General features: G+C 39.2%; 2 long non-coding RNA genes across 2 annotated transcripts in view; both read left to right on the top strand.

The window, feature by feature from the left end:
- LOC122178253 overlaps nucleotides 1-4,982 on the top strand; it is a 9,939-nt gene extending 4,957 nt beyond the window's left edge. Inside the window, exon 4 of the long non-coding RNA XR_006178260.1 lies at nucleotides 4,582-4,982. This is a non-coding gene — a long non-coding RNA (uncharacterized LOC122178253). The remainder of the gene's footprint in view (nucleotides 1-4,581) is intronic.
- Nucleotides 4,983-8,955: 3,973 nt separating this feature from the next.
- Nucleotides 8,956-10,066, top strand: LOC122178419. Its single transcript, XR_006178321.1, has 3 exons — nucleotides 8,956-9,162; nucleotides 9,614-9,792; nucleotides 9,918-10,066. It is a non-coding gene; the product is annotated as an uncharacterized LOC122178419 (long non-coding RNA).
- The last annotated feature ends 4,330 nt before the right edge of the window (nucleotides 10,067-14,396 follow it).

Raw genomic sequence — 14,396 nt, 5'->3', positions numbered from 1 at the left:
GAGGAGAGGAGAGGAGAGGAGAGGAGAGGAGAGGAGAGGATAAATTATTTGGGAAAGAAAACCGGGCTACTGTATACAGGAAGGAATAAAGCATTCTGGGATTGGAAAAGAAAGTAAGGGTTTTAAGTCATGGCAAGAGAGATTCTAATTAGACATTAAGAAAACTTTCCAGCTGTAAAAATAGGAGCACCAGAATAGGCTGCCTGAGGAAGTTATTCTAAAATAATTGATCTTGCTTTTAAGCAAAAGGCTGGGTTAGCTGCCTTGTGAGATGTGTTTTTTTAAACAGGCCTGGGAACTCAGCCTTGGCTGAGGCTGAGGAGATGCTCCCTGAGCCCTGGTGCTGCCGAAAGGCCATGGACATGGGAGTGGAGGGCTCTGTCAGCATCCCCACTGCAGACAGGCAGGCGGCTGGGACTGTGCACAGCGACATTTAAATACCAGTCATGACATTCCTTTTCAGTATTGCTTTCTGTAAACCTATACCACTAAAAGGCAAAACCACAAAGAGATGTAATTTTCAAGGCTTTGAAAGTAGAATTGATGAGAAGGAAAGCAATAAAAAATTCATCATTCAGATCAACAGTAGTGTTGGATCACTTCTTACAAACCTAATGATCCTTAGCTAAATATTCATTGGAATATTTAAGCTTAATTTCAAAGTAGCCTGAGACATATCTGAGTCTTGATCTTCAATTCAGAATTCAGTGTGATCTTAATATCCTGAGGGGAAAATGAAATGCTTGCACATAGAACTGGGTGGAAAGGCTATTCCCTGCTCCAATAAAGTTGTCAAGATTAAAAAAAAATCCTGTCCCACACTGGGATGAACGTCTAAAAGCTTCTCATAAGAAGAAGAGAGAGAAAAAAAAAAAGAAAAAAAGACAAAGGTGGAAGAGAGAGAGACTGATTCTTCTATCATCTCCAAGTACTCAGCTGAGACCAAAGCGCACTGCAGGGTCTCACACATCACAGAGGAGTAGGCATAAGGGTTTGACTGATTTGGCCTGACCTTCCCAGGCTCCCTTTGCACTGGGGAAGGCTGACTGAGTTCAGCCAACTAACATGGGAAATCCAAGTTCAAACCTATTTGAACCAAAAGACCAAAGACTTGAACCTTGATCTCCTATGCTTCAGATAAGTGTCTCCGCCATTAGGCTCTTGTGGATTCTGGGTTAAGTTTGAGGCCCACCCTCATGCTCACCATTTTTCCATTCCCCTCATCTTCTCCACATGTGACTAACTTTCATCTGTTCTTTCTTCCTGAAACTGGTGCCTCCATGATGTAGCAGGTCCTATTTTTAACACACTTACTTTGCTTGTGGAAAAAAAATATATATTTATTCACAAGATTCCAATTAACTGTTTTTGTATCCTAGTAATGCAATACTTTTAGTTGTTCAGATACATTTAAATAGGTGGACAGACAGCTGTAGCTGTAAAATGCATGATACATACGCTCACTCTGCAAGCTTTCTGCTGTTACAACACAGTGACCACTGCTGGGTAGATCTGAGTCATCTCATCAATCACCTTAAAAGCCATGAAAATTAATTTCCAAATGAAAGCATTTTCAATTCACCTTTCATGTGTCATAAAGATACTCTGAGTTGAAATTCCTTATTATCTATCTCTTACCTCCCACCTCTGCAATCGTTGCCCTTGTCACTCACAGAGAAAGCTGCAGAAGGCTACATTTTCATAAAGCTATTTGGGATTTTTCCCAGATAGCTCCCATTAAGAAGTCAGCAGAAGAGGCAAAGATGAAATCATGGCACAACAGTTTGAAAATTCAGTCCTGTGTGTGAATTTTACTTTGTAAGTGAAAAGACGAAGGAAATGAGGGTAGGAAAAGCAGTAAGACAAGGACGAAGTTAAAAAATCGTGCCTTGCTTTCAGTAATATCTCTAGAAAAGCTCCTGTCTTAAAATAAGTAGAATTTCTAATAGATTTATGCTTAGGAAACTCAGGACTTATCAGCATCTTCATATTACACAGTAGAAGATGTCTTTTGTTTTCAGTATGGCCATAAAAATCTTCACAATATTACAAAGTGAAATTTGTGCAAAAGAAGGATAGTATCTTAATGCTGAATGCAGAATTAAATAAAGGTACTCATTCTGTTTATGTTGTTTAGCTGACTAAATCCAAAACTGAGAGTCAGATTGCTGATAGTCCAGATCTCTAAAAGGGACACACTGAAGTTTACATACTGGAGAAGATTAAATCTGGGTTAAAGCTTTACAACTCTGCAAGGTGTCCCTGTTTTTCTGAGAATACTTGTGTTTTCAGGTAATCCTTGAGTTTTATGTGAAACATAAAGAATCCCAATACTATAAAATAAAAGATTATTTGGTTTGTCAACATCATCCAATATTTTCAGGAGGGAGGTTCTTTCATACCTTACAATTTTGCTGTCATTCCCACCTGCACTAATTTTTTGTTTACAGTTTTCTCGTGCACATGTACATCAAACCTCTCAAATTTCTTTCTAATTCAGACTTAACAATATGTATTTCATTTCTAATGAGAGACAGAAATGCTTGATAATATGGTTTGATAACTTCTCAGTTTAAAACCAAAAGAATGTCCCACTCCCAGGACAATCCTTGCTACAGAAAAGTCTAGACTACAGAATTTTAGTGCTGCTTGAGTTTTGCAGAGACAATATTAAGATCTTTTAATAAATAAAATCATTCAAATATTCTTAAAATTATGTACAGGAAAATCAGAAATGCCACATTGGTTTCTCCTTGCATTTAATATATTACCCTCTATTAGGGTGAATGTGCATATCCTCTCTGTTAAAGTATATCCCTTTAATTTAGAGATTCCCATATTCTTCGCAGACAAACCCAATCCCCTGCAGATGCAATTATTTCAACTAATAGTTCAACTGAGCAGCATCTGCTGATTCCCGACATTGACCTGGCCTTTGTCTTGTAGAAAATCTGCCTTCTTTCTTCACAGAGCTAAAGCAATTTTTCACATGGATCAATATTTAATTTTTAGTTTCAGGGTTTTTCTTCCTTTTTTTTTTTTCTTTCCCTTTCACAAGTGAGCTGAGCAGCAAGAAACAGGGACAAATCCTGAAGAAACAACCTATAAGATTTTGGTGGGTTATATACGACAGCTTTAGAACTTTTCACTTTACTGGCAAATGTTTACTTCTGCTGAACAACACACTAAAGAATTATCTGCCAAAATGCATGTGCTGTGAGTCTATGTTATTAGAAACATATTGGTTTGCAGTGATGCTGCTAAAATGTTTTAAGCATTTGGGTCATGGCCTATACATTAAATTGTCTATCAAGAAAGTATGATATTCGAAAATGGCTTTCCCAGATCTCCATAAATAAGGAAAACATTATCCTCAGCATAAACTAGAAAATCCATTATTCTGAGATGGATTCATAGAAGTTCTCTTTTACAGAAGAAATATAAAATAATTAAAAATATATAATATAGTAACTGTGAAATTGATACTCAAAGCCAAAACTGTATTGAGGCTTAAAAATGGAAATGTGAAAATATTTGTTTTTGAAAAATGTTTCTAAACTTTCCTACGTTAGATTTACATTTGTCTTCTCACTCAGCTTGATTTCAAATTATTTTTAAAATTCAGTTTTAGACCACATTTTTAAAAAGACTAGACGTCATCTTCTTTTTTTGCATGCATTTTTTTATTTGCACTGTTCCCCAGCAGGAAGATGGGAAAAAATAAATAAATAAAAAGTAAATAAAAATAAATATCTGCTCTGAGTGCATTAAACAGTACAATTCATACTGTGGATGGTATCTGACTTTGAAAAAAGTTGTACAAGGCATCTAATATAAGCCAATAAGATACAAAAGTTCTTTGGGACTGAAAATATGCTGCTGAAAGCTAGAACTATTACTAATCTGTTAATGAGAGTGCATATCTTATCCTGAGGTAAGTACTGATGCATCTTGCTGTTTCTGAGATAGCCCAGCTCACAGGGAACAAAAGGTAACCCAGTCTCTTCAGTTGAGCCACCAGTGATCCTGGTGCCTCCTCTGGAGCTCCTGCTCCTGGGGGCACAAATCGTGGTCTTCACTTCACTCATAGTGGATGAGCAATAACATGGCACTTGGGTAGGGTGTCTCTCCTTTCTGGGAGTGCAACCAGGCCCATATACGCTATAACATGCGTTTGCTGTTGGCAGTCATCTTCCTTCACACACATTTAACTCACTAATTGCCCTATCCATATGTTACACGTGCTCCTAGGTTTCAATTTGTAGCAGCACCTGTTCAGTTCCTGCCACATACTTTTTAATATTGCATTTGGACACTCTTGGATGGAGGGGATCTGTTTCCAGACTGGGACACATTTGGGATCTACTTGTGTCCAGATTCTTGTTATACTAAAAAAAGGTCTAGGCAATGAAAATGAATGGAGAAATTCAAACCAGTTCACCATAAATAGATATCAAGAAAGAAATTCAGCAGCCCAGTCAAAAAGTGTCTAATTCCATTTGAACTGCCCTGAAAAGTCTAGGTATTAGCACTTTAATTTGGTTATCCTTCTGAAGATAGTTTCCCCCTTTTCCCTTTCAGCCTTTGTTTCCCATCCTGAAGCAGTCTGGGAGTACCAGGAAAGGAGATTTCTTTCAGATCTGACTCAGCATGACCACACACCCCAGGAGCACTCCTGTTCGACTTCAGTCACTCACATAGGAAGTTCTCATATCCTCACTAGACCAAATGTGTGTGAGCTGTACCCTCTGGTAAGCGTCCAGTTCATATAGCTTAAACAGCACTCTTCCAGCTGCTAGGTGTGCTGTATCAGCTGGAGATAGCACTCCTCAGGAGCTGGCAGGTATGATGCTGGACCTGAAGGTGCTTCAGATGTTCCTGGGGTGCAGTGCAAGGCTGGGCAATGTTCTCTGCAAGACAGATAGGGGTGATAGACATTTGTTTTGATGGGGATGCTGAGCCCTGCTGCTGCTAGTGCTGTGCTGACTCTACGGACCCAATTTTGAATCAAGATGCCTACACATAAACCCTTCAATTTGAGTTTCAATTGCAAACCGGATCCCTCCTTTCCCAGTTTGCATTTCTTCTTTAAACAACAGCACCTGAGGATGTTTACTAGACTTCTGATGGGTCACAGTGTGATGCTCCTTCTTTTATTTTTGTTTGCATTTCAGTCATAACCTCAAAGCGCACCTGCTCCACTCTCCTGTTTGGAGTAGGTGCTTTAGGTTTTCAGACTATGGGAGTAAGTTTCTTACACGTTCCTTTGCTTTGTAGAAGCCCCTAACCTTCAGTGTACTGAATAAGGACGGTAAAGTCAGAAGAAAGCAAAAAAGGTTTAGCAGCTTAATCAGTGTTTCTGTTTTCTTTGGTTTTAAAATGTAACCCCTGGTAAAGTTGTCTTTACAGTCTGTATATCAAAGCTCCATAGGCTAACCACATTCTTTAGAGGGTGATGATATTTGTTGGGTTGGCAGAGCAGAATGCCAGGACTGAATTTCAGTTAAGCCTGTGACAAGAGGATCCCATATTTTCTCCTGACTAAAAAAGGAAAAAAAAAAACAAACCAAAAACAACAGGAAAATATGATCTTTTTTCCCTGGTTTTCATATGAGCCCTTCACTAAGCAGCAGGTTTTGAATGGTTTTCTGCATATGGTAAAACCATATTCCTGTGCTGCTTAATTATATGCTTTCAATTTATTTTCTCTGACTCTGCAGGCAAGTGCATTACTGTGTGTTGTTACATAATACCCAGCCATGTGGAAAAGGAACAGACACACCTTTGGCAAGTGACTGCAGAAGTCTCCAAAGGTTTTCACCCATGTTTTCACAGATGTCCTCTTAGAACCCATCTAATCCTCCACATCAAGGTTTTATAGATTATTTGCACTCACTGGGGCTGGTGCAGTATGAAGCCAAGCATGCAAAGACTGCCAGCTGGCCAGAATATTTGATAAATGTGAGAACAAAAAAAATCCCACTCATAGCAGCAAAATGATCTATTCCTGGAACACCAGCTGGATTGCTGTAATAAGCTATTAAACCAGTGTGGTAAAATGAAACCCAGATACACTATGCAGATTATATAGCAAGTCTATTTCCTTGTATAGCTTGGTTACATTGCTTTAATTTTAGATTATTGGTCACTTGCAATGATTAAAAGATATGGAAAAACTTGGCCTTTTTATTCATGAGTTTTGAACTAGAAAGCCCCAAATTAAAACTATATAGGATTGTGCGCCTGGCACCTTTAACTATCTGCTTCCATTTCCAATGACTCAGTGTGGCAGACTCTCTGGCAGACTTATTTTACTAAGAAACTGTATCTCAGACCTGGAAATGAGATAAGTACTTATAAAAAACATTCTCAGAAAAACAAAATCTCAAATGCACTCCAATGTAACACAATATTTCTTCTTACATTAAAGAATAATTTAAATATCTAAAAGGGGATGAAGATTGATATCAATGGCCATGTGTAATAGCACCATCTTGTGATCCTTGCCAAAAAAAATATTTTATATTTTAATTGAAAACTCCACTCTCTACTAACTCAGGCATTCTTATTTTTCTGAGTCCATAATTAGCTTGGATGTGATGTATGACAATAAACTAAAAATTCAACTATAAACATGACCCTAATGGAAATTAGTTGAATGCCACATTAAAGAATGAGCTAGGTTGAGATATGTGGTTTTTGTTTACATTATTTTACTTACTGGTTAAAAAAGGAGAAGTAGAACACCAAAGATAGTTCTTCTATCATAAAAGAATAAACAAGACAAGTAAACAAGTTTTTCTTGTTAGATGTACTATTTCTTCTCATCAAATCATATTGCAAAGGATGCCTAAGAAGAGTATCGCCATCAGTAAAAGTATCCTGATTAAATGTCTCAATAGTTCTGTCTTTCAGTTACACACAACCAGGACTTTGGGCTGTTGATATTTTGGTACTGTGAAGACTCAGACTATAGCACTGCTGATCTGAGGATCACCATCCGGACTGATGTTTATTATGTCTATACGAACTCCAGATGAAATGGGGTGAAACAAATATCTGATGGTAATAACAGAAAGCAAACACATCGCATTTCCAAATAAGAAAGGTGCATTAAGGGGTAGTTGTACATATGTTTATATGTTATGTCCAAGCTATTCAGATATACATACTGACCTATCTCAGATGATGCAGTCTTCAGTAATTTTAAGTGATAGTTACAGGCAAAGTGGCGTCACCAACAGGAAAAGCAAGCAGGATACAGATAATTTCCTTACTACACCTGGTTATCTTCCTGTGTATGGGTATGGAAAGTGGGAAGCAGAACGCTTCTTTGATTCTGGGTTATCGATCTGGTGCATTTGCTTTGTAAGACTGTCAGCCTTTAATGGTGTCAAAGTTAGTATTTCATACATAAGCCTTATTTTGGCATCTGAAGCAGTTGAATTCAGTGGATTTGCGAATGCTAAATATTTGGTAAAAGCCAGCTGGTAAAAGCTGCAGGAAGATCACTCCAGCCTTCATCTCTGATGAAGATTTTGGTGAGATTAATTAGAAATGAGGAAGGCTGAATTTTGAGTGAAAGTTCTCTGTTTGACATTTCAAATACAGAAGATACTCAGACAAATACCATGAGGGATTTATTTATTGTGTACTTTGTTTCCACCAATAACTGATAGGTCACACCTTTACTAACAGACACAGAAACAGACCATTATTTTCAGTGGGGACAGAGACAGTTCCTCTGGGTTACTGATCAGCTACAGAGTCCATGTCGTAAGCCTTTCTAAGCCTTCTCAATTGCATTGGCAAGGAAGGAATTTACTTTTTGTTAAAAAAATGCTGATTTGCTAGCTTGGTAAATTAAAGCCATTCATCTGTTACAGCTGCCTATAACATAAATCAAAAGCATTATTTATATGTATTAACCTGGGGACCTGACCAGCCGGGGAGAACGCTTTGTAGAGATGGCATTTATCCCTGTAGAAGTCTTCCATCCAGTCGAAGCAGGCTATGTTTAGCTCAGGTTAATAAGATTTCAATTTTACCTGATGCAAAGAGATTTGGGGAGGGATGGAGGGAGGTTTGCTGAAGCTACTTCATTATGAATTTCTAAAGAAAGGCAAATCTGGCCTTTGAGAAATACAAAATACTCTATATGTTTTTTCTTTGTGTTAAAGATTTCAATTAAATTTCCAGGCACTTTTTTTATTTCCTCTTTAGGTTGAGATGATTGCAGCCACTGGATATACCTTCCTGCTCTGGCCTTTGGCACAGACAATCTGTGTTTGGTTAGTGCTTGCAAATAATGGAATGAGCATTTACAAATGTTACAAATAAGGTTTTGTAACTAACAAAAAATGAAAAAAGCAGTCTGTTGCATTACAAATGTTAATGTGTACATTATATGGTCAATGCTCACATACATAAGGTAAGTGTTAAAACACAGGAATCTTCTATTGTTTGTACAGATGGTTAGTATCTCAAGGTGGGCTCTACAAAGGGCACAGACTATTTAGCAGGGTCTGCTGTGGCAGAACAAGGGGAAATGGTTTCAAACTGAATGGTGGGAAATTTCATTTGGATATAAGGAAGAAGTTTTTTACAGTAAAGGTGGTAAGACACTGGAACAGGCTGACCAGAGATTTAGAGGATGCCCCATCCCTGGAGACACTCAAGGTCAGGCTGTATGGGGCTCTGAGCAATCTGCTCTAGCTGTAGGTGTCCCTGTTCATTGCAGGGGAGTTGGACTTGTTGTGCTTTAAGTGTTCCTTCCAACTCAAATGGTTCTATGATTCTATGACTCTATGAAGGTAGCGTGGGTCTCATTCTGCTGCCTGACATAGTGTTTTTCATGATACTCAGTAGAAGTTACTGATATAAATTAATGTGTTGAAAAACTCAACTGTGCTCATACTTACATTCAGAATTTATTGATAGATGATGTTTTTTTTTTTGGTATTTGGCATCCTTTTTTGGTTCAGGCATGGCCTAAACTAGCTCAAGTCCTGAAGTGCTGCTGCCACAGGAGCATGGCTCTGAGCCTGCACTAACAAGCTCTGCTTCCTGGAGACCCGTGATGTGTCCTGACCAGAAGACAGTGCTCAGTGGAAATTACAGCTTGGGCTAATTCTAATTTGATGACCTCTGCACTTCTTCCTGGTAAGGCATGGGCAAGCTTGAAAATCTGTGTACATTTTGGTAACAGAAGAAATAAATGTCAAAGTTAGTAGCAAATTTAGCAATGATAAGGTTGAGAATCAGTAACATCCACGAAATTCAAATAATAATTCGTTATATATGTTATAGAATGAGAGAAGACAGAAGAGAGAACCTCTTATAGGGTTGTTATACCTTTAGCAACTTGAGATGACTCAGTTCAGATAATTGATTTAACCTAAAGCTTAGAGATGTGGAGATCAGATTTTGCTTTTCTCGTTTATCAAGGCTTAGGATTTTAAAAACCAAGTTGGCCAGAATTACTTGTCATGATTTGCAGTCCTTAGCTGATTTAAGTTTAGCCAGTGCTAGCAACTGCTATTTTCTTTTCCTACATGTGTCATCTTCAGGGAAATCTCTCATTTTTCTTTTTGTTTTTGTTTGTTTGAAATAGAGGCCCACAGAAAGCCTGTCTGAAGAGTTTGTGAACATGTTTCAATGCACAAGTACTTCAGATTTCCTCAGAGTAGGCATCTGTACTCATCAGACTGGCATCGATACCTGGCAGTCACTTGTGGTACATATGGTGCACCATTTTACAGCTTCTGGATTCCCACTGTAGGCAAACTGAAGGTGAATTAATTTTGTGAACATGTAAAACTGCCACATCATTTCACAATTTTGTTTGAAGATGTAGAGTGAAAAAATCAGGTGTCTTCATAAGGGATTTTACAAACTTTCACTTTTTATTTTTACAGCCATCCTTACACTGTAGGGCAATAAGGAAAGAAAGAAAATGCTGTCATCTGATCACCAACTGTACTAGCAATAGAAGGTAATTGCCCACAGAAAATTACTGTAAACCTATGTTTGAATTCTGGACAGGAATATGAAGAAAATTTAAGTCAACAAGAAAATGCTACACGTCCGTTGAGATAAAAATTGGTTAAAAGACATCAGAGAGTAAACATTTAAATTTGCACTTGATCTGACCTGTTTACTGTTACACTTTCTACTACTATTTCAGTCAATTACTGCAATTATTCAGTGAAAAACAGATTCATTAACTGTGTTCCATAAATAAAATCAAGCTAAGCTTATTTTCTAATCACTGATCATTGTTTTTAAACTTGCAGGGTGGAGATGAATACATTAAATATCAGTGCTCTGTGTTTATCAAGCTATACTTATCACTTTTCATTTAATCCTAGTGTCACATTATGAAATTAAATCACTCTCTATCACAAGCCTATAAAAGAACTAAAAATTGGAAATATGCAAAACAGTTCAGCAGGATGGAGACAGGACAGGAATATTTTCTGGTTCGAGCCAGAAATGAATAGCTGCTATAATACTTAAGTTACACAGCTGCATGAAGGATCTTTAATGGACTGTCCGTGATCAGATCTACCCTCAGCTCAGCAGCTGAGAACAGTGAATCTGTGTCTTATGTAGCCATTACTGGCAGTAGCCCAGTTAGAAAAGCATGGAATACCTGATGCTTTATATCTGCTAATATAATTTCATAGAATTTCATAGAATCACCAAGGTTGGAAAAGACCTAAAAGATCACCCAGTCCAACCGTTCACCTATTCCCAATAGCTCCTACTAAACCATGTCCCTCAACACAACATCCAGCCTTTCCTTGAACACCCCCAGGCTCGGCGATTCCACCACCTCCCTGGGCAGTCCATTCCAGTGCCTGACCACCCTTTCTGAAAAGTAATACTTCCTCATGTCCAGCCTGAATCTCCCCTGCCGTAGCTTGAAGCCATTCCCTCTGGTCCTATCACCAATGACACAAGAGAAGAGGCCGACCCCCAGCTCACTACAACCTCCCTTCAGGAAGTTATAGAGAGCAATGAGGTCTCCCCTGAGCCTCCTCTTCTCCAGGCTGAACATTCCCAGCTCCTTCAGCCTCTCCTCATATGGCCTGTGTTCCAGACCCCTCACCAGCTTTGTTGCCCTCCTTTGAACACGTTCCAGGGCCTCAATATCTTTCTTGCAGTGAGGGGCCCAAAACTGGACACAGTACTCGAGGTGCGGCCTCACGAGTGCTGAATATAGGGGAACAATCACCTCTCTGCTCCTGCTTGCAACACTGTTTCTGATGCAAGCCAGGATGCCATTGGCCTTCTTGGCCACCTGGGCACACTGTCGGCTCATGTTCAGCCGAGCATCAATCAATACCCCCAGGTCCATTTCCTCTACGCAGTCCTCCAGCCACACCGCCCCAAGCCTGTAGCGTCGCCTGGGGTTGTTGTGGCCGAAGTGCAGGACCCGGCATTTGGTCTTGTTGAACCTCATCCCATTGGCTCCAGCCCAGCTCTCCAGCCTGTCCAGATCCCTCTGTAGGGCCTCGCTACCCCCAGGCAGATCCACACTTCCAGCCAATTTGGTGTCATCTGCGAATTTACTGAGGGTGCACTCAATGCCCTCATCAAGGTCATCAATAAAGATATTGAAGAGGACAGGCCCCAGCACCGACCCCTGGGGAACACCACTCACGACCGGTCGCCAGCTGGATTTGACTCCATTCACCACCACTCTCTGTGCCCGGCCCTCCAGCCAGCTCCTTACCCAGCCAAGAGTGTATCCATCCAAGCCTCTGGCTGCCAGCTTCTGCAGGAGAATGCTGTGGGAGACAGTGTCAAAGGCTCGTATACATACGTAAGTACTCGTATGGAGCAAAGTTAATGCAAGTTTGTGTTTTCTGACAGCAATTTTTTGCTTAGTTATTAGAATCAGTGGTGAGCAAAAAAATCATTCATTAAGGAAAGTTTTGTATAAATAGTTCCTGTAGGAAGTAAATTAGCTGCCATGACTATAAGAATATAGACACCTAAGAAACTCTTGCTCTCTGGGAGAACAACATTCTACTCACTTTTCCAAGTACTGAAAAAAAATCTTTGCAAAATCAGTCAGTACTCTGTAAAAGATAGCTTAGATGCCTTTCTGTGGCTACATCCTTTGGACTCAGCCAAAATTTGAGTTTTTGCAGGCTACTCTGAGCCTGCAAAACTGACCAAAATGTCATTGGAGTAGCATATTTCTAAAGACAGTTTAGAATTTCTGCCATTTCAAAGGAAAAAAAACCCTATTGTCAACATTTCAGCTGTCAGTAGCCTGTAACTGATATCATGAGCTAAAAGCAGACTTCCTGGGCTCCTCGCATGACATCATACTGGTGTTGGGTTGAATTTTCTTTTCAGGAAGGTATTCTCTGATTTTTTGTTTCTAAGATTCCAGACCAAAAAAAAAAAAAAAAAAAAAAAAGTATACTTGGAAAGTATTTAAATTGCCAAGCAATGTTATACTCACATGTAGAGAGGTGGAGAGGAAAGAAAAGGAGCAGAAATGCATATTTAGGAGTATTAGCAAATTATCCTATGACAGCAGTTGCACTCAGTCTCAGAGGCTCAATGTGGGCTAAATGAGTTGTGAATTTCCACAGAGATGGAAAGTGCTGTTCCACACCAGCCTTGGTTCAAGTCTTCTTTCTTTTAGGACTCAAATTAGTTGAAGTGTCACCAATGAAAGATACTTCTTGGAATATTCTTCCCTAAATTATCATCTTCACTATTCTGGCACTTCTGTCAGAGCAAATTTGCATGATGGTATAGCAGGTGTGATGTCAGAGCAAGTCCGTATATATCCTGTTTGCTATTCTCTTGCTTTCTAAGGTTCAAATACCAAGTCACCCTACAAAAGTCCCTCTTTTTCCCATATTCTGTAAGTTCATTGTTCAAAGGTACATTTAGAAGCAGAAGCCACATTTTGGTGACAGTACAGGTGAAAGGGACCTTGCTGTATTGATTGAAAGTCCCCCTAATGATGTGCTGTAAGAAGTGATGGGCATTTAATCAATTCTTGAGTTTCAAGGAATACATTTTCTTACCAAAGTAAGTGGGAAAAGATTCTCACCACAGCTATTTCTTATTCCAAGATGAAATTACTCTATGATTAAAACAATCTATTATTACATTCTCTACAGTTCAGTGAATTAAAGCGAAGAGAGGATTTGGTGAAGAAGGATTGAATTCAGAGCAGAGTTTATGCAGGTTGACTGTATATGATAGAGGAATATCTTGGATTGAAAAGGAACAGTTTTTTACTTGCAAAAAAGTTATTTTCACTCGCAACTTGCTATCTGCTTATGTGTACACCCATAGTACTCTATGCAGGCATTCTGCGTTATTGTAACTTTCATAAATGCATGTAGCAATGCCAAAAATGTTGGTCAGGCCCCATGTGTCTGAATTACAACAACCATGAGTAAATGCTTTTTTCATCTAATCAGTGTTCAGAGGAAGTGGTTGGAGGAATGTGATGGCTCATTGTGGTAGGGCTATCTCAGACATTTTAATGATTTCAAGCTTTATTTCCAGGGATAATTTTTCACTTCATAAACCAAATGGTATTCACGCAGACCTCCCAAGGGTACAGATTAGAGAAACAGCCACAAGGCAGAGATTGTAAATCTGACCACTGAACTCATGGAGTCTGTAACACAGAGCATGGATTTCGAATGAATTAATATTAATAGCAAGAAAACTAAAGATTCATTCTGGAGATGAGAAATACTGCTGCTACTGAATTTTCAAAATACTGAGAATCACTTTTGCTTTTGCTACTAAAAATAAAAGACAGTTGAACAAAGCTCTGTTCCCGGAGTAGCTGTGTACTGTCACCCCTTAATCTTCTTTTAAAAATGATTAAGTGATATGGGTTTTGGTTTTGTTTTAGATTTGTTTAAGGTGTGTCTCCTTGTTGTGTTTCTCCTCTGTTAAGTCCAGTCACTGCTGTAGCATCATTTCAGAACAGCTGGTAACAGGACAGAGTACAGTAATTCAGTTGTACTACCAATGTCAGCTGGTACACACTATGTGGAAATAGACTGCGCAGTTGTAGTGGAAATGATACTGTGGGAATAAAGTGCTGTGTTTCTTTCTGGCTCAGACTCCGTGATGACACCATACAAAACTGTAACGGTGAATTCTTGCTCTCTTTCTGCTTGGTTAAGATACAGACTTGCGGCTAACTGGTGAGTAACAAAACAAAACTGTGCCAACCTTGGAGAAGCCAGGAGTTAGTTGTCTTGTTAGAGGTGGTTTTGGGTCTCTCCCAACCATGACCCCCCATGACCACCATGCAGAGAAAGAAGCACAGCCAGCACAGCATGCACATGGCGCATGATATCAGACACTCTCCACCTGTCAGCATCTCCTGGCTCATT

Source organism: Lagopus leucura, unplaced genomic scaffold (genome assembly GCF_019238085.1).
Source record: "Lagopus leucura isolate 7727_CA_CO unplaced genomic scaffold, USGS_WTPT01 Super-Scaffold_100001, whole genome shotgun sequence".
In the NCBI taxonomy this organism is placed as follows: Eukaryota; Metazoa; Chordata; class Aves; order Galliformes; family Phasianidae; genus Lagopus; species Lagopus leucura.
Note: the sequence above shows the minus strand (reverse complement) of the source record. Positions and strands in the feature narration are given on the sequence as shown.